Source organism: Pan troglodytes, chromosome 13 (assembly GCF_028858775.2).
Source record: "Pan troglodytes isolate AG18354 chromosome 13, NHGRI_mPanTro3-v2.0_pri, whole genome shotgun sequence".
In the NCBI taxonomy this organism is placed as follows: domain Eukaryota; kingdom Metazoa; phylum Chordata; class Mammalia; order Primates; family Hominidae; genus Pan; species Pan troglodytes.
This window is the reverse complement of record NC_072411.2, coordinates 57,837,968-57,860,086: the sequence shown is the minus strand read 5'-3', so window position 1 is coordinate 57,860,086 and position 22,119 is coordinate 57,837,968. Positions and strand designations below refer to the sequence as shown.

At 35.4% G+C, this 22,119-nt stretch overlaps 1 long non-coding RNA gene across 1 annotated transcript in view; it reads left to right on the top strand.

Annotated features, from left to right (window-relative positions):
* Nucleotides 1-22,119, top strand: part of LOC107973709 (uncharacterized) — a 210,284-nt gene that overhangs the window by 140,402 nt on the left and 47,763 nt on the right. The window contains exons 9-10 of the long non-coding RNA XR_010149759.1: nucleotides 611-764; nucleotides 3,208-3,312. This is a non-coding gene — a long non-coding RNA (uncharacterized LOC107973709). The remainder of the gene's footprint in view (nucleotides 1-610; nucleotides 765-3,207; nucleotides 3,313-22,119) is intronic.

Genomic DNA, 22,119 nt, shown 5'->3' with positions numbered 1-22,119 from the left:
AAACCCCATAACCAGATTTGTCTCTTCAAGAAACAAAAGCCAACTTTGTAGTTATAGACAAGACACACACGTTAAGCCAGCTCATATTTTCCTGTAGCTTCTCTTTCTAGTTAAGTCTGCAAACTAATTTGGATTAAACTAAAACAGACTTTTGCTCCAAGCATTTTGAAAGTTTAAAGAGTTTGGCTAATTTTGGTTGTCTTTTCAAAATATTTCTTATATGGCTTCATGTCTGTGTCCTGGAAGGGGACCAATATATGCTTAAATCTTTCAAGAAGTTGCTCTTTTCTTCTGCCCAGGCTTCTGAAAGGCAGCAAATACATGGAAGTTGTAAGTCTTTCTGCCTGCTTTCATCAAATGAGATGCCGGACAAAGTTCATTGTCACTAGGATTCAGAGTCATTGGGGGAAAAATGTAGAATACACTGCATTAAAAAATACTGTCATTCTTCTGGTATTATAAAATCTAGTATGTACTTAAATCACCTTTTAAGGAAAATGAAAAGACATGTATGTTCCAAGTCCTTTGTCATCTTTGTTCCTCTCTTGTTCATACTCACTGACTTTATTTCTTGCCAGTTAACCTGAAATCACACTATTTTAATTTCTAGTTTAGATTCTGTGCTATCATTGGTACATGGTACTACACAGCGATGCTGTTTAAATGAAGAAATCTACTCTTCTAAAAAATCTTTGCCACTGATGCCACATACAAATACCGTATGGACTAGCTCTCAGAGCCAAAGCAGGAAAAATCGCCAAAGGGTAAAAATAGTTCTTGATATGATGATACGCTGCTAAAAGCCACATGGTGTTTGGGTGCAGTATTTCACAGTCAAACAATCATAATTTCATGCCTAAAATGTGCATGTTATTTCAGGAAAATACAAAATCTGAGCATTGCACATTTGCTACAGAATGACCAGTGAGTGTTGCTATAATGATTTGTTTTTCTTTTACAAATGAATATTTCTTGCTGAGCCTTTTCATGCCATATTGCCTGGGGCGGCAATGGAAGTAAGGACAGACTGAGGTTAGAGTCGGAGGGAGTATTGGGGATGTCTGGTCTTTTCTGCTAAATTTCTGTAACGCTACAGAGTAGGTATAGTATAAAAAAAGCTTCCCTTTTTGTTTTCTTTCTTTCTTGAAATGTTAAGTACTGTAGTTCTTATCTTAGAAGAAGAACTGGGCTTTGTGGGGCCGGATGGTAAGAGACAGCTTTTTCAAAAGTATGGTTTATATCTTTCTCCAAGAGTACTACGGTTCTCATGTGATCTTTAGTAAATATTTATGATATGAAACTCTCTCTCCCTTAAAGTTGTAATGGATTTGGAGGGTTCAATTGATCTGAGCCCATGGTCATTGCAGTAGAAATACAAGAACATATTATAAATGTTAGTTTCTCTAAAATACTCTTCATAATTTGTTTAAGCTATATGATACTCCACAGTCAGGCTGAAGAGTGAGAAGGATAGGTATAAAGAGAAATCTGTAAAAATTGGAAACAACAAGAAAAGGGAATTAGTATATGTTTTTTATCTTGTTTTGTTTTGGTAACAAAAATTGCTTATGCAAAGAGAAAAAAACTCCTGACATTATTAAACAAAAGTGGAAGGTTTGTGGCATCCAGCAAACTAGAAAAATATTTAAAGTCCTGGAGAGAAAAAATAAAATAAAACAAAAACCAGTTGAAAGTCCATATCATGACCTCATACTCATGAGGATGGATGATTAATCCCGGTATCAATGCAGGGTTAATGAAAAAGGATTTGGTTCCTTACCATAATAATAATTGATAGCATTATATACAGCTTACTGTGTGCCAGGCCCTTTAAGAAAATAAACTCGTTTAATTATTTATAAAAAAATGTACAGGTACTATTACTATACCCATTTGGCAGAGGAGGAGACTGAGGAAGAGAGAAGCTAAGACACTATAGACAAACCTTTAGAACATTAGCCAGTAAGTGCAAGCTGGATGACTGAGAAGAGTTGGGAACTGTGGCTAAAGGTACAGAGACACTAGCTGTTGTCAGGAGGTCAACTAGAACTAATGAAAGAAATTACTAAGTGTTGTATTAATAAAAGAAGACTATGTAAAAATTAAATACTAATATAATTAAGTGATGTTACTCTGTACACTTGTCTTCTACCTCAACTTAATAGTTTGTAGCCCCAGTGGCAATATATTTTTGAACTGGAGACGATCTTAAAGGTCATCTAGTTCAGTGAAACACAACATTTTTTCTGATAGAAAATGAAGGACAACACTCACTTGCAGAGCACATCCTGATATGAAGAAACTGAAGGCTGGAGCGATTAGCTCAAGACTTCATAGATAATTAGTAGTAGGATAAAGGCTCCAAATCAGCTGTTCTGACTCCCAGATCAAATTATTAAATATATGCGTGGTGAAGAATAGGGGAAAAAAGACAGTATCTCTGAGGCCATACTGCTAAAATGCATACTGGGGATATTGATTGACTATCTATTATGTCTCAAGCATTATAACACATAGAACAGATGTGACTCCAATTATCATGGATCCTATGGCTAGCAAAGGAAATGGGTCAGCAACAATACAGTAGGCTCTTATCCATGGTTTCACCTGAGGTTTCAATTACCTGCAGTCAACTGTGGTCTGAAAACATTAAATGGAAAATTCCAGAAATAAATAATTCATAAGTTTTAAATCCTATGCCATTTTGAGTAGCGTGATGAAATCTCCTGCCATCCTGCTCTTTCCTACCTGGAACATGAATTACCCCTTTGTCCAGCATATCCACACGGTATATACTGCCTCCCAGTTAGTTAACATTATCTGCTCCTGACATCCAGCCAATATTGTCAGGGCTCAGTGATTCAGGATCACCCAGAGCAGATGATCCTCCTTCTGATGTATCACCAGAAAGTCAAGAGTAGTCAAACGCTATGTGACAATGCCACTGTCATTCACCTCACTTCATCTCATTATGTAGCTACTTTATCATCTCACATCATCACATGAAGAAGGGTGAATTCAACAATAGATATTTTGAGAGAGAGAGAGACTGCATTTACATAACTTTTATTACAATATATTTTTATTATTATTCTATTTTATTATTAATTATTGTTGTTACCGTGCCTAATTTATAAAAAAAGCTTTATCATAGATATGTATATTTAGGAAAAAAGCATAAGATGTATAAGTTTTTGTGTTATCTAGGGTTTCAAGCATCTACTGTGAGTCTTGGAATGTACTCCTTTTGAATAAGGGAAGACTGCTGTAAGGTTGTAGTAGAAGAGGATGCTTTCAGATCATGGAGAACAGGTACCAAATCTGGACTCAAAGACTTCGGGGAAAGTTTCAAAAATGTTTACTGAATAAATGGATAAAAGCTTGTCAGGAGAAAAATTAGAGGAAAGAAAGATCCAGCCAGACATAAAAAAGAGAGTGTTGCATAGAGGAGCAACTTTTAAGAAAGTGTTGTTTGAGTTCATTACAGAGTCTAATGGGAAGTGGGAAAGGTGAAGATAAAAGGGTAGGCAGGGGCCAGTTTTTAAAGAGCCTTCAGTACAGTATTAAGCAGTTTGAAATTTATCTCAAGGACCTTGAAGAGTTTTTAACAAGAAATTGGTATTTAACAGATTTAAATTTTCGCAAAATTACCCAGTCTGTAGTGTGAGTAGATTCATGACAAAGAAACTAGTATAAGAGACATTTAGCAACAATCCAAGTGAGAGAGAAAGTGTCTTGCTGTTTTGGTAAACACATGCAGATGGAGGGGAATGGATGGATTTGAGAGGTTTGAGGGGCAGAACGGTAAGCATTGTGCTAATTAAGTATAGTATGAATGGTGAGAGAGCAAGATGTAAAAATCAAAACAATGCTAAACTTTATAGTTTATCCCTTTATCCTGGTATATAATAGTGACATTTGCCAATTTTGGAAATAATGAAATGTGGATTTTTAAATGTAATTCTCAGAGGAGGAAGCTAACAAGAAATAGATTTTAAACAAACAAAAAAAATCTGAAAGTGTAGTGTGACAGAAGTCAAGAAAAGATAATTTTAAAGAGAGAGTGGTCAGCAGTGTCAAATGCAGTGGATAGAACAAGAAAATTTACAACTAAAAAGATTTCACTGACTCTATCAATTGGAAGCTTGATGAGAATGATTTTAATGATGGGGTATAACTGTTGAATTGGAGGAGGCTCAGTGTGTTGCCAAAAGAATATTACACTCAAACATGCTGCAGGAAGACAACCAAATGATAGCTCCAGGTTTTGCACTTCTGGATTCACCACTGTTGGAGCAGAGTCCATATTTACCATTGGCTGCCTATCGCCAATGACTGAACACAGTGGGGGTGTCTTAGCCCATTATCTGTTGCTATAACAGAATACCCGAGACTGCGTAATCTGTAAAGAAAGGAGTTTTATCTTGGCTCATGGTCCTGGAGACTGGATAGTTCAGGAAACATGGTGCTGGTGTCTGGCGAGGGTCTCCTAACTGCATCATAAAATCGTGGATGATATCACACAGAAAAAGCATGTGAGAGAGAGACAGGACAAGAAGGCTGACCTGTTTTATAACAACCAGCTCTCACAAGGACTAATCAATTCCTATGAGAACTAATTCATCTGGTGGAAACTAACCCATTCTCACAAGAAAGACATTAATCTGTCTTAACAACCTAACCACCTCTTAAATGTTCTACCTCCCAACACTGTTATATTGTCAATTAAATTTCAGTATGAATTTTGGCAGAGACAAAGCACATCCAAACCATAACGTTCTACTATCCCCCCACAACTCGTGTCCTCTTTATATGCCAGATGTAATCATTCCATCCCAATAGTCCCCAAAGTCTTAATTTGGTCTGGCACCAACACAAAGGTCTAAGGTGTCATCTAAGACTCAAGGCAAACCCTTTCCAACTATGAGTCTGTAAAACCAAAAATCAAGTTATCTACTTCTAAAATACAATGGCAGAACAGGTATAGGTTAAACATTCTTATTCCAAAAGGGAGAAATAAACAGGAAGAAAGGAGTAACAGGCCCTAAACAATCGTGAAACCCAGCAAGGCAGACATTAAATCTCACAGCTCCAAAATAATCTTTCACTCAGTGTGCCATTTTCTGGACACAATATCTTAAAACTGTGCCATTGTCTGAGACTCTTCCTAACCAATCATTCTTCCTTCAATCTCTCCTTCACAGGGATCCTCATCACAGTGTGAAGGTTTTCCTCACCTATTCATGATCCCTCCCCTTCCTCTTTTGCAGGTATTTTCCCAGACATCTCTTAACGCACATTAAATCTTTTCTTGATATCTGCTCCTCTAAATTGCAAACTAATGTTGAACACTATGAATATTTGTCTCCTCAAAACCCTGCATTGAAATTTAATCCCCAATTGGGAAAAGTTGAAAGGTGAGGTCTTTAAGAGGTGATGGGGTAATGAGGGTTCTGCCTTCAGGAATGAATTAATCAATTCAGGAATTAATGGGTTAATAGATGAATGGGCTATGATGGGAGTGTGACTGGTGGGTATACAAGAAAAGGAAGAGAAACCTGAGCTGCTACACTCATTCTCCTCACCATGTGATATCCTGTGCTGCCTTGGGACTCTGCAGAGATTCCCTACCAACAGTAAGGTTATCATCAGATGTGGCCCCCTTGATCTTGGATTTCTCAGACTAAGACATTTAGGAATCAATAAGAGGTGAAAACTGGAGACATTACCATGCAAAGAACATTTGCCAGAAGTGTGGTTATCAGGAATGAGAGACCATAAAATGAGTAGAGAAGTTTCTCTGAGAAGTCACAAAGGTTAGAATCTGGAGGCCAGCAGAAATGGTAGCCTTAGCAAAAGGAGAACACTTACATTTTCACAAAATGGGGAGGAAAGTAGGATAAAGATGCAGGTGATTTTATAGGTTTAGTGGTAGGATATTAAAGCAATTGTTACTTCTTGGCTTTTAAAAATTCTATGAATTAGGAGGTGAGGCATCCCTTGAGAGGGAAGGGGAAGATTGAACATTGGAGGAAGAATAATAGACACTGTGGTCCCTACAATGTACAGCATTTGAGAGAGAGCAAACCAAGAAACAGCAGGACTCCAGGGCAGCTTCAAGGACCAAGTTAAATTTGGTTGGTTGCTTTTATCTTTCCAAAATGAGCACAGTAATTTTGTTACAGGGTGATAGAAGGCTGAAAGTTTAAGTTTAATCTTAATTTCCCCATTTTCAACATTGTTCTGACTACATCCATGTCACTATCATTCGCTGTTTGGGCAATTTAAATGAAAGCATTTCTCTGAGATTTCAAACTAGTGTAATTGTTCTTTCAAGACATCTGGCTTCTTTAAAAATCTTGAGAGTCCCTTTAATAGTAGTAGAGAGACTCTCTCACTTTAGTATAAATAGTGCTACCTGATTTCTAGTTCTTGACTAAACAAAATGCTAAAACAATAAAAATGCATCTTTGATTTCTTCTCACCTTTCCATTGGATATGTCTCCTGAGACATTTGTGTTCTCTAGGTGGACCTACTTCCCATATTATACCTGCCATTTATTCCCACCACTCATAAATAATGAAAACTCAAAGTGAGCCCATGATGGCTAATATTTCACCACATTAGTAGCCTGAAGATACGTTATTATGTTTGCAATTATGGTTTTCTGAGACATCACATTTGTAGTTTTGGATAAAGGAATGGAGAAGAAAAGTGAAAGTCTGATGTATCCTACAGCAAGAAAAACTAATCCTTAGCAACAAACTGATTGTAATAAGATTCAGAGATAACTATGAGTTTTATTTTTTCTGAAATAAATACAAAGACAAAATGATTACCTATGATATTAACATTGGATGTTGCTTTATTGCACACAGAAAAATGTTCATATCAGTTTCTTAATTTTATTTTTTAAACTGCATTGGCAAAATTGTTTGTAGATTGAGGTGCTATAAAGAATTTTAGAGTACAAATGCATTTTTAACTGTTAGTTATACATAGATAGCATTTGCTGAAAATTCCATCACCTGGAAGCACAATTGAATATGAAAACCAACTTTGACCTGTTCCCACAAAGAAGAAGAGAGTGAAAGCAATGTTCCAAAATAAAATAACATAGAAAATGATGGTAATTTAGAGAAAAAACAATTCTAATAGTGTTAACTACATTCTAAGAATCACTAGTATTAATGAAGCTTTTATAGCTATAAATATTCTTTGTAGTAATAAAGCTTTTTTAACTACAAATATTCTTTATACATTTATATTCTACTCTCCAATCCTTTCTGTGAAAATCATGTATTCAGTTGCTACTACATTCATAACGGCCTCCTACGAAATGGAGGAGACTTAAGATAATACAAATTCACGCTTTATTCTTTGAGGAAATTTCTGAATACACTGATGATTTATAATCATTATTATATTTTATGTAAGGTCCTTATAAAAATACTACAGAGGATATATTACTTTCATGAACAACAATGTATTTATTTTTATCTTGCCTTTCTTTGAAAGTGAAGGAGACAGCTTTAGTATTTTCAATTTTTTTTTAAAGAGAGACACATATTTTTCATTTTAGCAAATTATTTTCTAGTCCCAGCAGAAACACAGGAAACTGCAATTAGGCAGAATTTCCCAGAATTATTGTGTGTGTGTGTGTGTGTGTGTGTGTGTGTGTATGTACATGTATATATATATATATGTATTTTTACAATTTTATATACATATTGTATATAATTACATATCCAAAATGTATACAATTATATATATGTATATACAATTTTACATACATATATACACACATATATATACATATATGTAAATATACATAAACATTAAATGTCAAGACAACTGATATGAGAAATATTTTAAAAAGTAATCTTCAAGGTAAAAAGCGAGTTTATCCTAATGATATAAACCATAAATACCTACAATATTTTGTAAGTTACTGCTCAGAGATTTTCATGAGTACGAGGCACCATGAGACCATCAACATTTTCTGAGTAATTGAAAAAATCAAAGAAATACTTAATATTTAATGTAGGTTCTATAGAATGCATATTATACTTATTTCTTAATAATCCATGCATTGGGTATATGTTAGTTTTTAATTAACTATAACATCATTTCAAATTATTTTGCTTAAATGGCCATTTATAAACAGCATTTTAAATGGATTTTTCCATCTTAAAAAAGAGAAAAATATATTTAATATCATGCCAGAAGTGTAAACTGTATAATATAGACAATATTCAAGCCTTACTGTTTTGTAAATATCAGACATTTTAATCATCATCATCATCATCATCATCATATCTTTTAGGAATTGAGTTCAAATTTTCAAAAACAGTTATTCTATAACTACCAATTTTTAACTTTTATGTTTAAAGCTTGGAGATTAATGGTGGTTTTGAATAGCAACAGAAAACTTAGAAGCTCTTAAGCTAGCTTTTATATTCATGCCTTACACTTATATAACTTATTTACCTTTTATAGGCTTCATTTTGATTGCTGTGATTCTTGACATATCTGATGTTTTTTGTTATGAGTAGTTTTAACATGTTTATAACTTTTAATACATGAATGAATTCAGTATGTATTCAAATTTAACACAATTATGAATAAATAATGTAGGCACTTTCTTAAATCACTGTATACTTACCGTGGAGGATTCACCATTTCATGCCTACATGCTAAGGAAATTTTTATAGTTATTCTCTTTATAATGACTGTAATTATGACAAAAAACAAAAAAGGGTTGAATCTTTGTGAATACCATTCAATAGCAATGTTTTCCCTAGTGATTTCTAGATAAATCCATTTCTCCCTTGGACCTTAACACTCTGTGATTTTAATTTTTTTTCAAAAAAATCACACTTATTGGGACTTTGGTATTTTGAAACTTGGTCAAACTTCATGAGAAAATAACCTAAGAAATCATTCTCAAAATTTAAATGCACACTATTTTTAAATTAGACTTGAGAGTGACAGGCAAGTCACTTACAGGGAAAACCTCAGAAGGGGAGGAAAAGCCTGGGGGCCCCAGCAGCTGAATGCCCGAGGCAATCTGTAACTACAGAACTGGTCTGTGAACTTATGCTGGTAGTGCATCTCACTGGACAGATTTGCTTGCTGGAGATTTTTTTTTTCTTTTCCTGGTTTTGAATCAAGATAGATAAATCATTTTGCTATGACATTATTTAAAAAAAGAAGTCAGGCGAAACTTAAGTAGTGAGGTGTATATTCTCTTCTCAGTATGTGCCTGAAACTCTCATCGACACTGACAGTAGTTATGCAGATGCATGCCGAAGAAAATAGACCCCTTTTAACATTAAACATCAGATTTGGGTTTCCCCAGAGAACACTGGTTACTGAAGTGGCTGTGAATGATGCATTCTCACAGAATGTTTCAGCCATAAATCAATCCTGAATCATACTTTTCCTAGAGTTCTTTTCTACTCATTTGAAATCCTAGTGTATTATGCATGCACTGACTCTATTTCAGACTAAGCCTAAATACATTTACCAAAATAAGATTCAAATAATTAAATGTGACTTTTATAATTGTTTTCCTCTGAAGATCCAGAGCCTAATCTGGCTCTGGTTAATCATTTTAATTTGACTTTTAATACAGTGTCAGTTTATTTAGTTGGAATTAGTTTTCTATTTCTCTCCTTTTTGTAAGCGCTGCCTGTTTACTTAACAATATTTGGCTTTGCCTAATGATATGTACAGAAGACAGTGCTAAGTGGAACATCAGCTGTTTACATCAGCTCTAACAATTAATGCATGTTAATTTTTAATTACACTGATTGTACTAGAGGCAGAATGTATGTTTCTTCACAGAACAGATGTACTAGTCAGCTTGGCTGGTGAACATGCATATCGATCAGATGTTGATGCTGCCAGCAATTCAGCAAAGTCTGCTAAGAGTGTCGGCTTCTAATGTACTTACAAGTTTACGGCTTAGAGTCCTGGTAGAGGCAATACAACTCGATGCTATATCCTCTAATGTTTACAGATAATCACAGTATGTCTGTTTTGTGGTTAGCATTCTACAGTGTATAATTAGAAGATTGACTAGGTATGAGGGGATCCAAAGGTGTCATTGCATGTGGACTGCTTTCTCCATTATCATTTGCTGTGGTCTCTTCAAAGATTTTTTTTTTTTAAACTCATGTTTCTTTTCTTGTGTTAATACTAGATCTCTAACACTGATGACCACTCTTCCTTCAAGGAGAATGTAAAAAGCAATATAATTACTTGCAAAGAAATCTGTCTCTATTGAACATCATCACCAAAGCTAGATGGGAAATACATAGAAAATGCCAGCAGCTAAATAGCAGACAGTCGACAGGCTCTCAGTCAATGGCCAATCAATCAAGAGGCATTTCTTGAATGTTTCAGTATTTTGAGCATGTCACTAAGTACTATGGGTTACCTTGTCATGAGGGGTAAAAAGAAATCTAAAAGACCTTTGCCCTTAGGGAACTCATAATCTTACTCATAACTCATATGAAAAATAAGACTCATATGCACAAAACAAATAAATTGTTTTGTAAACTGCAGTATATATGCTCTAGTTGATAACATGTAGTTGGTAATGTATATACTCAGAATGTAGGAAATGCTTTATGATAGAGTTGAACTAGAGTAGAACTGGAGTTGTTTACCCAAAATTATGGTTTGAATATTGATATGATTTGGCTCTATGTTTCTACCCAAATCTCATCTCAAATTATAATCCCCACATGTTGAGAGAGGGACCTGTAATCCCCATGTGTAGAGGGAGGGAGGTGATTGGATCATGAGGGTGGTTTTTCCCATGCTGTTCTCATAATAGTAATGAGTTTTTATGACATCTGATGGTTTTATAAGTGTTTGACAGTTCCTCCTTCACATGCTGTCTCTCGCCTGCTACCATGTAAGATGTACCTGCTTCCCCTTCTGCCATAATTGTAAGTTTCCTGAGGCCTCCCTGGCCATGGGGAACTGTGATTCAGTTAAACCTCTTTTCTTTATAAATTACCCAGTGTTGGGAAGTTCTTTATAGCAGTGTAAAAACGGACCGATAGAATAAATTGGTACTGCAGAGAGTGAGGTACTGTTAAAAGGATACTTGAAAATGTGGAGGTGACTTTGGAACTGGGTTATGGGCAGAGGTTGGAACAGTTTGGAGGGCTCAGAAGAAGACAGGAAGATGTAGGAAAGTGGAGCTTCCTAGAGACTTGTTGAATGGCTTTGACCAGAATGCTGATACTGACATGCACAATGAAGTCCAGGCTGAGATGGCATCAAATGAAGATGAGGAATTTATTGGGAACTGGAGCAAGGGTGACTCTTGCTATGCTTTAGCAAAGAGACTGATGGTATTTTGCTCCTGACCTAGACATCTGTGAACTTTGAACTTGAGAGAGATGATTTAGGATATCAGGCAGAAGAAGTTTCTGTTTTTGTTGGGAAGGCATAATTGGTTTTGAAATGTGAAAAGACATGAGATTTGGGAGGAGCCAGGGGTGGAATGATGTGGTTTGGTTCTGTGTGCCTACCCAAATTTCATCTCAAATTGTAATCCCCACGTGTTGAGGGAGGGTGGTGATTGTATCATGGGAGCAGTTTCCTCCATTCTGTTCTCATGATAGTAGTGAGTACTTATGAGATCTGATGGTTTTATAAGTGTTTGATGGTTCTTACTTCACATGCTTTCCTTCTCGTGCTGCCATGTAAGGTGTGCCTGTTTCCACTTTTGCCATGATTTTAAGTTTCCTAAGGCCTCCGCAGCCATGAGGAACTGTGAGTCAATTAAACCTCTATTATTTATAAATTACCTAGTCTCAGGATGTTGTTTATATCAGTATGAAAATGAACTAATACACATATAAATGTATTAAGCAGTATTTTTTAAACTACTTTGCCAAACTCTTCTACATCATTCTACAGACAAGAATATCTAGCTAAAACATCTTTTGTTTTTTTTCTTTTAGTGTATTCCCACCTATTGTCCTCTAAAACATTTATAAAGAAATCTCTTGGGTCTCTTTTTACTAGCGGATAGAAATGACTCTCTGATTTAATCATTTTGACACACTGATTAGACTTTAAAAATTCTGATTCTAAACTTATATGAAAATATAAATGACCAGAAATAGCCATAGCAATCTTAAATAAAAACAAAGATGAAGGATATACATTATCAGATTTCATAGTGTATTGTAAAGCTTTAGTAGTTAAGACAGTGTGGTTTGATGTAGTTATAGTTTAAAACAACAAAGCAACTAAGAATTAAGAGATAGGCCTGCTTATGCCATGACAATTTTGTGAGCATAAGATTGTTTAATAAATAATGCTGGACAAATTCTATATCCATATGAATAAAAATGGACTTTAAAATAGATTGTATACTAGACATAGAGTAATTTAGGATAGTTTATAGTTGCAAATGTGAAATGTAAAACTATTATGTTTCCAGAAAAAAATATAAGACAATATATTTATGACCTTGGTGGAGACAAATATTTCTTTAAAAGGGCACAAAAAATTAGCTCTAAAAGAAAAGGTTGCTACATTGGAATTCATTTTAAAATAAATAATTTTGTTCATCAGAAGATATAATAAAAAGAGTGAAGAGGTAGGCCACAGTTTAGGAGAAGATATGCAATGCATATATCTAACATAATATATAAAGAACTCCTAAAAATAAAATAGAAAAAGACAGCCAAACCAGTTTTTTTAAAAAATGGGCAAAGAACTCAAAATGGCACCCAAAAAACACTATTCATTTGGCCAACATATGGAAAGATACTTAACATCATTAGTTATAACGGAGATGGAAAATATAATCAGAATGAGATATGCTACCAGAAGGGCTAAAATTAAAAGAACCTGATAATACCAAAGGTTGTCTAAGTATGGAGCAACTAAAACTCTTATTTATTGCTGATGCTGGTGTATATTGGAACCATGTTCTTGAGAAATTGGCAAATATTACTAAAGTTAAACATACATATATTTATGACTCGTAAGTTTCATTCATAGGAGTATGCTGAGAATAAATGATTATGTTGATTAGAAAGTATATGATGATTGTTATAAGAGCTTTACTTATAATACCCCCAAACTGAAAATGATCCAAATGACACTGAAGAGAACAATGACTTGTTATGGCATATTTATACCATGAAGTATTATATTGGAATGGAAGAGAAAAAATTATTGCTATACATAACAGCATAATAGTATCTCAGATGCATAATGCTCAGTAAAAGAAGCAGATATCACAAAAGTACCTCTATGTGATTCTCTTTATGTGTACTTCAACAGGGAGGAAAATGGGAGCTCCTCTTCTGATATCACTGTGAGGAGCTCCATGGGTCCACTCCCTAGTGAAACTTGTGAGTATTATAAATAAAAACAACATTGAAGTTTTCAGAAAATTGTATACAGCAAATGAAAAAAAAGCACTTATTCAAAGAAATCTATTATACTTAGTAAAAACTGCAAAAGCCTGGATACTTAAACCAAGACCCATGCCTTTCATCACCCCTTTTCCAGATCAGCTGGACAGAAACTCTACTCCAAAATGGAACAGCCAAGAACACAGGCTTCTCTCTTTCTCCAGCATCAAGTTGGAGGGCTCTCTTCCCTTATGGTTCAGAACATCAACATTTTTCATCTTGATCCCAGCTACCTGTTTCTGAATCTAAATTCTGGATGAGTATGGCTAAGGCACGGAAGACCCCTTTTATTGCCTAGTCCTCACTTATGGGAAAAATGATGTAGTATGGGAGTGGTGTCTGGGCATACTGGAGCCCCCAGTTGCCCTTGCCCTGGCTCATGGGATGAGGATTTCATAAGAACAAAGGAAGCATGCCAAAGATACCTAAAGATGCTGCCCTCTTCTTATCCACTGAGTGTTCAGCTCTTCAACTGGGGTGTCACTTAGAAAGAAGCTCGCCATTTTCCCTGACCCAATGCCAAACACTGGGTTAATATTTTGTCTGAGAAAACAAGCAGGCCATAGAACAGAGAACTTCAAAGGCCACTTTAAAGAAAGGAACTTCATTTGCAGCAAAATGCAAAAAAGTCAGGCACTGGAGCACTCTCAGGAGGACATCTAGGTAAAAAGCAGTTGACAAGTGATGAACACATTCATGTGAAACATGAGCTATTCTTAGAGAAGCTAGCTTGTTGGAAAGAAGTGGAGAAATAGACAGCTTGCAAGAGCCCTTCTGGTGTCAGAACAAATCTCAAACACTGACCTTTGGAACTACACCTTCAAGGAGCCTAAATTTGATTGGATTAGTGTGTGGAACAATTTATGCCCTGGGATATTACTGTAAACAGTAGAGCAATGAGCCAGCAATTGCTGGAGCTTAACATCTGGTGTGGTAAGGAGAGATAAAGAGAGTCCTGTCGAACCTAGAATAACTCTGGGCTTACCAAAGGGTGTATCCTCTGAAAAGCAACATCACGCAGACTTCACTAAAACAACCCAGCCAGTTACTAAACAAGTAAAGAAGAAAATATCAATAACCAGCTCTAGAATGGAGAGGAAAATTGCTACAATACATTATCTAAATTGTTCAGTTTCCAGAAAAAAAAAAAAGAGACATTCAAAGAAACATGAAAGGATGAGCCAAATACTAGAAAAAAAGCAAGCAACAAAAACTGCTGGTGAGAAACAACAGAAATTGTGTATAATAGATAAATACTTCAAAGTAGCCCTTATAAATATGTTCAAAGAGCTAAAGAAAACCATTATTAAAGAAGTAAACTATGATGAAAGTGTTACATTAGATAGAGAAGATCAACAAAAACATGGAAATTATTTGAAAAATAGAAAAGTCTGAAACTGAAAAGTGTAATAACTAAAATGAAGCATTTACCAGAGGGGCTCATTAGTAGATTTTAACAGGCAGAGGAAAGAATTAGAAAATTTGAAGACATTAATGAGGAAAAATAAACAAAGATTCAGAGGAAATCTATATACAGGTTGAGTATCCCTTATCCAAAATGCTTGGGAACAGAAGTGTTTCAGATTTCAGATTTTTTTAAATTGTAGAATATTTGCATATACATAATGAGATATCTTGGAGAGGAGACCCAAGTGTAAACCCAAAATTTATTTATGTTTCATATATGCCTTATACACATAGCCTGAAAGTAATTTTGTATAATATTTTTAATAATTTTGTGTATGAAACAAAGTTTCTGCATATTGAACCATCAGAAAGCAAAAGTGTCACTATCTCAGCCACTCACGTGGAAAATCTGTTTTTGTTGGCATCACCATCATTCCTGAATCTGAATTTCTCTGCTATCAGTAAGTAATTATTTTCTTATACTTATTCACACATATGTACTTAACAGTAAAAAGTATGACATATCAGTAATAGTGAAAAAATGATGTGTTCATGGTAACTAAGAAGCACAGTAGCAGCACCAGAATACCTGTGTAGGCTGTTAAACAACAGCAACAGGAAACAACAGCAGGCTTTCAGTCTCCACCTGCAATTGTGTGTCTTGATTAAAAGGTTACTGTACAGATGCTGAATGAACTGTGTGTTGTGGGCCTGTGTTTTGACTGTGACCCATCACCGAAGTTAGGTGTGAAATTTTCCACTTGTGGCATCATGTCAATGCTCAAAAGTTTTGGATTTTGGAGCATTAAAGATTTTGAATTTTTTGAATTGAGGATGCCTAGTCTGCGCATGTATACACACACATACCTATTTAATACATATATAATATATATACACACGCATACATTCATACACTATATGTGTATATAGTATTGTTGGACTTATAACACATACAATTGTAATATATTGTCTAATAACAGCACAGAACATGTGGGTTGGATGCAAAGCTGTATTGGGCTAAGGAAATGACTACGAATAAAAACTTGAAACCATGGGAATAAACAAACAGAATCACAAATGATAGATGAGAAGGTTAATATAACAACAGCTATAAATAAATATTTGCTCACCCTTCATCCCTTAGTTTCTTTAAAGTACATAATACTATATAAAATTATGATTTTAATAAGCGTCATTTGGTTTGAAGAAATAAGTGTAGTGTGTTTGAGAGTAATATCACAAAAGGAGGGAAAGAAAATAGTTATATGGGAGTAATGTTTTCCTATCTCAGTGAAATTAAGTTTGTATAAATATAAAGACATTTCTTATAAGTTAATATCTATATGATAAGCCTGAAAGCAGCCACTATGGAAATAACTTAAACAATAGAGTAAACCATTCATAAAAATATATTAAAATACTTCCAGAGAAAATATTTACCTGATGCAAAAAAAGCAGTAAAAGAGGAAAAGAGGAGGAAAAAGACACAGGAGATATAAAAACAAAAAGCAAAATGGTACGTGAAAATCCAATTATGTCAATAGTAACAGTAAATCTTCATGAATAAAATATTCCAATTCATAAGGAGCAATTTTTAGAGAGGATTAAGAAAACAAGATCTAAGACACTTGAGGTTTAAATATATGAATCAATTTAAAAAATAAAAAATGGAAAAAAGATTTATGCAAAGAAAAAATTAGGAAGTGACTATAATAACAGTAAACAAAATAGACTTTGAAACAAATAATGTTACTAGACATAAAGGAAGATATTTATAATGATAAAATAATCAGTGCATCAGGAAGATATCACAATTATACATATATATGCACTTAATAACAGAGCACCAAAATGCATAAAGCAAAAACTGACAGAAATGAAAGGTGAAATAGATAATTAAACACTAATAGAGAACTCAGATGCCCACTTCTCATAACAGATCAAATACACATATCAACAAAAAAGAAGACTTGAACAACATTATAAACAAATGAAATCTAATAGATATATGTAGAACAGTCCATTCAATATCAGAAGAATATACATTCTTTTCAAGTACACAGGGAATATTCTTTAAGGTAGTTAATATGTTATGTCATTTTAAAAAAGCTCAGTAAGTTTCAAAGAATAGAAATAATATAAAGTATGTTCACTGACTACAATAAAATAATGTCAAAAAAACACAGATTAGAGAAACTTACATATACATGGAAATTAAACAACAGACTGGGCTTTTAGTTTAACCATCAACAGAAGAGTGTACATTGTACTCATTAAATAATTTCCATCCCCCACCCCCTCCCACCATTTCACATTTTAAGTCTCCAATGTCTATTATTCAACTCTCTATGACCATGTGTACACATTATTTAGCACCCACCTACGCATGAGAACAAGTCAGTATTTAACTTTTGGTTTCTGATTTATTTCCTGTAATATAATGGCCTATGATTGCATACATTTTGCTGCAAAAGACATGATTTTATTCTTTTTTTATGACCGAATAGTGCTCCATGGTGTATGTGTACATGAGTGTGTGTTTGTGTGTACATATACACAGCACATTTTCTTTATCCAATCATCTGTTGATGGGCACTTAGGTCAATTTTATATCTTTGCTATTCTGAATAGGGCTGTGATAAACATAAAAGTGCATATGTCTTTTTTTTGTTGTTCATATAAAGATTTCTTTTCCCTTGGGTAGATACCAGTAGTGGGATTGCTGGGTCGAATGGTGGCTCTATTTTCAGTTCTTTGTCAACTTCCATACTGTTTTCCATAGAGATTGAACTAATTTACATTCCCACTAACAGTGTATAAGTATTCCCTTTTCTCCACACTCTCACCAACATCTGTTGTTTTTTGACTTTTTGAGAATAACCATTCTGACTGGTATAAGATGATATCTCATTGTGGTTTTAATTTGCATTTCTCTATCATTGATGTTGTTTAAAGTTTTTTCATGTTTGTTGGCAATGTGTATGTCTTCTTTTAGGAAGTGTCTTCATGTTTTTTTACTCATTTTTAAATGAAGTTATTTGTTTTGTTTTTTCTTCTTGAGTTGTTTGACTTCCTTGGAGAATCTGGGTATTTGTTCTTTGTCAGATGCATAGTTTGGAAATATCTTCTCCCATTCCGTAGATTACCTATTTAGTCTGCTGATTATTTCTTTTGCTGTGCAGAAGCATTTTCACTTGAGGAAGTCCCATTTGTCTACTTTTGTTGTTGTTGTTGCTTGTGCTTTTGAAGTGTTGGTCATAAATTCTTGGCCTAGGTAACAATGTCCAGAAGTTTCTCCTAGGTTTTATTTTAGGAATTTCATAGTTTCAGGTTTAATTTTAAATATCTAATCACCTTGAGTTAATTTTTGTATATGGTGAGAAATAGGAGTCCAGTTTCATTTTTCTGCATATGACAATCCAATTTTCCTAGCACAATTTGTTGAATAGGGTATTGTTTCCCCAGTGTACGTTTTTAGTTGACTTCGTCAAAGAGCAGTTGGTCATAGGTATATGGCTTTATTTCTAGGTTCCCTATTTTGGTCCACTGATCTATGTGTCTATTTTTATACCAGTACCGTGCTATTTTGGTTACTATAAACTTATCGTATAATTTAAAGTCAGCTAATGTGTTGTCTCCAGTTTTATTCTTTTCATTTAGACTTGGGTTGGCTATTCAGGGTCTTGTAGGTTCCAGGTGAGTTTTCTGACTTTGGTATTTTGATAGCAATTTCACTGAATCTGTATCTAGCTTTAGGGAGTATGGTCATTTTAACAATATTGATTCTGCCAACCCCTGAGCACAGAATGTTTTTTCATTTATTCATCAGTGTTTTGTAGTTTTCCTTGTAGAGACCTTTTACCTCCTTGGTTAAATGAATTTCTAGGTATTTTATTTATTGTTTTTGTAGCTATAATACATGGAATTAATTTGATTTTCAGCTTAGTCATTATTGGTGTATAGAAATGTTCCTAATATTTGTGCATTGATTTTGTATCCTGAAACTTTACTGAAGTCACTTATGACTTTATCCATTTCCTCTAGGTTTCCTAGTTTGTGAGTGTAGAGCTAGCTGTTCCTAGTAGTCTCTCATGATCTTTATAGTTCTATGGCATCACTTGTAATGTCTCCAGTTTCATCTCTGATTTTGCTAATTTGAAGCTTCTCTCATCCTTTCTTGGTTAATATAGCTATCAGTCTATTTATTTTGTTCATCCTTTCAAAACATTAACTTTTAATTATATTAATCCTTTTTATTTTTGTATTTTGGTCTCAATTTCATTTAGCTCTTCTTTAATGTCTTTTATAATTTTTTCTTCTGCTAGCTTTGGGTTTTGTTTGTTCTTGTTTTCCTAGTTGCTTGAGGTATAATGTTAGATTGTAAATTTGTGGTCTTTCTATTTTCTTGATGTAGGCATTTAATGCTATTAACTTCCCTTTCCATACTGCTTTTGTAGTATCCCAAATGTTTTGCTTTATTGTGCATCTATTTTTATTCATTTAAAAAAATTTTAAATTTCCACATTAATTTCATTGTTGACACAAAAATAATTGAAGATCATGTTCTTTCATTTCCATGTATTTGTATAGTTTCCTGAGTTCTTCTTAAAATGAATTTCTGCTTTCATTCTACTGTGGTCTGAGAAGATATTTGATATAATTTTGATTTATTTAAACTTATTAATATTTGTTTTGTGGGCTTACAGTTGGTCTACCTTAAAACTTCCATGTAATGATGTGAAAAGTGTATATTCTGCAGTTGTTGGGTAGAATATTCTGTAAATGTCTATCAGGTCAATTTTGTCTACAGTCTAATTTAAGTCCAGTGTTGCTTTGTTCATTTACTGCTTTAATTATGTTTCTAGTGCTGTCAGTGGGGTGTTAAAATTCCACTATTATTGTATTGCTGTCTATCTCTTTTCTTAGGTCTGGTAGTGTATTAGTCAGTTTTCACACTGCTATATATATACTACCTGAGACTGGGTAATTTATTAAAAAAAGAGGTTTAATTGATTCACAGTTCCATATGGCTGGGGAGGCCTCAGGAAACTAACAATTATGGTAGAAGGTGAAGAGGAAACAAGGCATGTCTTACATGGTTGCAGGAGAGAGAGAGTGAGGAAGTGCCACACTTTAAAGTCATCAGGTCTTGTTAGAATTCACCCACTGTCACAAGAACAGCATGGGTGAAACTGCCCCCATGATCCAATCACCTCCTACCAGGTTTCTCCCTTGACATGTGGGGATTACAATTCAAGATGAGATATGAGTGGGGACACAAAGCCAAACCATATTATTCTGCCCCTGGCCTCTCCCAAATCTCATGTTTTTTTTCACATTTTAAAACCAATCATTCCTTCTGAACAGTCCCCCAAAGTCTTAGCTCATTCCAGCATTAACCCAAAAGTCCAAGTCCAAAGTCTCATCTGAGACAAGGCAAGTTTCTTCTACCTATAGGATGGTAAAATCAAAAACAAGTTAGTTACTTCCATGATACAATTGGGGGTACTGGCATTGGGTAAATGTTCCCATTTTAAGTGGGATAATTCAGCCAAAACAAAGGGGCCACAGGGCCTCTGCAAGTCAAAGACTTGGCCAGGCTGTCATTAAATCTTGAAGCTCCAAGCAGATCACCTGAGGTCAGGAGTTCAAGACCAGCCTGGCCAATGCACTGAAACCCTGTCTCTACTAAAAATACAAAAATTAGCCAGCCATGGTGATGGGCACCTGTAATCCCAGCTCCTTGGGAGGCTGAGGCAGGAGAATTGCATGAACCTGGGAGGTGGAAGTTGCAGTGAGCCAAGATCATGCCACTGCACTCCAGCCTGGGTGACAGAGTGAGACTCTGTCTCAAAACAAAAAGAAAAACAAAAAAAAAACCTTAAAGCTCCATAATCTTTGATTTCATGTCTCACATCTAGGTCATGCTGCATGCTGATGCAAGGGGTTACTCCCATGGCCTTGGGAAGCTCCATTTCTGTGGCTCTGCAGGGTACAGTCCCCATGGTTTCTTTCACGGACTATCATTGAGTGCCTGCAGCTTTTCCAGGTGCATGGTGCAAGCTGTTGGTGGACCTACCTTTCTGAGGTCTAGAGGACAGTGGCCTGTTTCTCACAGCTCCATTAGGCTTCGCCCCACTGGAGGTTCTGTGTGGGGGGCTCCAACCCCACATTTCCCCTTTGTACTACCCAAGAAGAGGTTTGCCATGAAGGCTCCACCTCTGCAGCAAACTTCTGCCCAGACATCCAGGAATTTCCATACATCCACTGAAATCTAGGTGAAGGTTCTCAAACTTCAACTCTTGTCTTCTGTGCACCTGCAGGCCCAAAACCACATGTAAGTCACGAAGGCTTGGAGCTTGCACTCTATGAAGCAATGGCCTGAGCTGTACATTGGCCTCTTTTACCCATGCTGGAACTTTTGGCTGGGATGCAGAGCACCAAGTCTCAAAGCTGCACAGAGCAGTGGGGCCCTGAGCCTGCCCCACAAAACCATTTTTCCCTCCAACACCATGTGTAAACCACCAAGACTTGGTGCTTGCACTCTCTGAAGCAACGGCCTGAACTGTGTGTTGGCCTCTTATAGCCATGGCTGGAGCTTTCAGCTGGGACACAGAGCACCAAATCCCAAGGCTGCACAAAGCAGTGGGGCTCTGGGCCTGACCCACAAAAACTATTTTTTCCTCCTAGACATCTGGGCCTGTGATGGAAGGGGCTGCCTTGAAGATCTCTGAAATGCCCTGGAGACATTTTCCCCATTGTCAGTGATGATTAACATTGGCTCCTCATTATTTATGCAAATTTCTGCAGCCCGCTTGAATTTCCTCTGAGAAAATGGGTTTTTCTTTTCTACCATGGTCAGGCTGCAAAGTTTCCAAACTTTTACACTCTACTTCCCTTTTAAACATAAGTTCCAATTTCATATCATCTCTTTGTAAAAGCAAGGTCACCTCTTGAATGCTTTGCTGCTCAGATATTTCTTCCACCAGATACCCTAAATCATCTCTCTCAAGTTTAAAGTTCCACAGAGCTCTAGGACAGGGAGAAAATGCCACCAGTCTCTTAGCTAAAGCATAGCAAGAGTCACCTTTGCTTCAGTCCACAATAGTACCAGATCCCCATCTGATGCGGACTTCATTGTCTATATCACTGTCAGCATTTTGGTCAAAATAATTCAACAAGTTTCTAGGAAGTTCCAAACCTTCCCACATCTTTCTGTCTTCTTCTGAGCCCCTCAAACTGTTCCAACCTCTG